Here is a 2610-nt window from a genome sequence, read left to right as displayed (position 1 = left end):
TCATTAAAAAAGTAACTCAGTTAGTAACTCAGTTACTTAGACCAAAAAGTAATGCCTTACTATGAAAAGTAACTATTGAGTTACTTTAAATATTTTTTTTTAAATGCTCTCCCCGCTTCTTCACTTCCTGTATCAATAACGTTGGTTGCTTAACAACAAGCTGAGAACGGCCAATGAGCTTCACCAGCAGCTCAAGAACGGGACCTTTGATGAATCGTTCATTACAGTCTCAGATATAATCCATGGTGGCATGTCGGTTTATAAGAATCTTTTTGCCCAGAAGAAAAAACAGCGACAAAACGACCTATAACTATTTTCTTCTCTGGTAAAAACACTCCTGCACCGCGGCTTTAGGAGAAAAAGACGCTACAGAGTCGGGATGCAGCGGCTCAGAAGAGCAGTGGAATACGTGTGAGGCGGTGCTGATCTCTGCAATTTGAAGCCTTTTTAATTGTAAAAAGAATTTCACTTACCACAGGTTCTTTTTGGAACGTAACCGCTGCGAAAAACGAGGAATTACTGTAATGACAATATCTCCACGTTGCGAAACTCTCCGTCTCTCGGCTCTCCATGACGCGGTGAAGTTAGTTTTATGTTGGATATTCGACAGACGTTCGCTCTGGGGGCATTTCTGGCGAATATCCAACGTAAAACTAACTTCACCGCGGCCTCGCCATGACTGTCATGTTTTTGAAAGCACACACACATCCACACTACGTTTCCTCTGGTCTCCGCGTGTGGTAGGGGTGGGCGGTACACCGGTGTCATAGTCATCACCGGTGTGAGACTGCGCCACGACATGGATTTTGCAATACCGTCAATACCGTAATAAATCAATTATAAAATAATAAGCCTAAATAAGGCATTAATAACGTCGGTGATATGCAAGGTTTGCCGCCGTGTTGTGACAGCAAGAGGTGGAAACACAAGCAACCTGTTTCATCACTTAAAAAACACGCACGCCCGTGAATATGAAGAGGCAACTCGGGCCAAAACGAGCGCAAGTGGGACCTGCCGCTGCTCCCGCTGGGACCGCTGCTCCGCTGGTCAGCACCAGCGGAGCAGCGGTCCCAAGACTACACAGCTTTCACTGCAGGCATCGTTTACTGCTACACCTTACGACAAGAGTAGTAAGAAATGCAGGGCTTAAAGTATTCCGGCACCGTGCCGGATCTCCGGCGTTTTTTTTCTCGGCGTGCGAGTTTGACTGCTTTAAAAAAAAAAAAAAAAAAAAAAGGTTTGAGAGAAAAAAAAAGTTTGAGTCAACTGAGTTCGTCTACCAATGGAATGACAGGAAAGCAGCTCTGGCGCTCAACCAAACTAACACTAGCCAATCAGAAGCAGAGCTGGGCGGGTCTTTGACGGCAGCGGAGCGCAGAGCGCTGTTTCAACCTGCTGGAAGAATCACCGACTTCAAGATGGAGAAAAAATTAATGAATGTCGGTTTAAAAGAATCTTTTTGCCCAGAAGAAAAAAAGAGTGACAAAAAAATACCCATAACCATGTTCTTCTCTCGAAAAAACACACCTGTACCGCGGGCTTTAGAAGAAAAAGACGCCGCAGCGCGAGTCGGGATGAAACGGCTCAGGAGAGCAGTGAAATACATGCGAGGCGGTGCTGATCTCCGCAATATGAAGCTTTGTATAATAATTATGAAAAAAAAAGGGTTGCTACTATGTGCTGGCGGTGCTGATCTCCGCAATATGAAGCTTTGTATAATAATTATGAAAAAAAGGGTTGCTACTATGTGAATATCACTTATCACGGGTTCTTTTGGAACGTAACCCTCTCGAAAAACAAGGGATTACTGTATATGAATACTCATGGCATAAACCTGTCAAGTTTTGGATTTAAAATTAAGGGAAATTTTCCACCACCCGCTGTCCAACCAGCCCAACCGAGGTCCAGTATTAGATTTTAAGACAGGTTTACAAAATATTTAAAATAAAATATAATTAAAATAAATATAATATATATATATATATATATATATATAAGATCTTTTGGTTTTTTGCCAAAATTTTGCCAAATTTTTGCCAAATAAATATGTTGAGAATGCATAATACTCTCCCATGTCTCTTTTTGATAAGGATACTACCATTTACTTATTATATTATAAAAATATTAACCTTATTCACATAAAGGGACAGGACAGGCTAATCCTCCCAAAACGTACCAAAAAATACCGTGATATTATACCGTCACCGTTCAAAAGATGAAAAATACCGTGATATTAATTTTAGGTCATATCGCCCACCCCTAGCGTGTGGGGAAAAAAGCACATTAGTTACCGCAAAACTAACGGCGTTACTGTAACGCGTTACTAAATAACGCGTTAGTCCCAACACTGCATATAAGTGCATGAAGACTGTGCTGTAGAGGGAAAGTGTACCCATTTCCTGCTCTTTATGCACTCTGTACATTGTCATTAATGCCACCCAGAACCTTTTAATCGGAGCGTTGTCAGGTCTCTTGGACCTTTTTCAAAAGAACCAACGATTTCTGGACACATGTGTGCAGTAGGAATGGGTGATATTTTAACGTTCACGATAAACCGTCCAAAAAAATTCCCCAACGTAAGAATTTGTATCTCACGGTAAAAAACGATAA

The sequence above is a fragment of the Cololabis saira genome, chromosome 9 (genome assembly GCF_033807715.1).
Source record: "Cololabis saira isolate AMF1-May2022 chromosome 9, fColSai1.1, whole genome shotgun sequence".
NCBI lineage: Eukaryota > Metazoa > Chordata > Actinopteri > Beloniformes > Belonidae > Cololabis > Cololabis saira.
The sequence above is the reverse complement of the archived record's forward strand: the minus strand, read 5'-3'. Positions refer to the sequence as shown.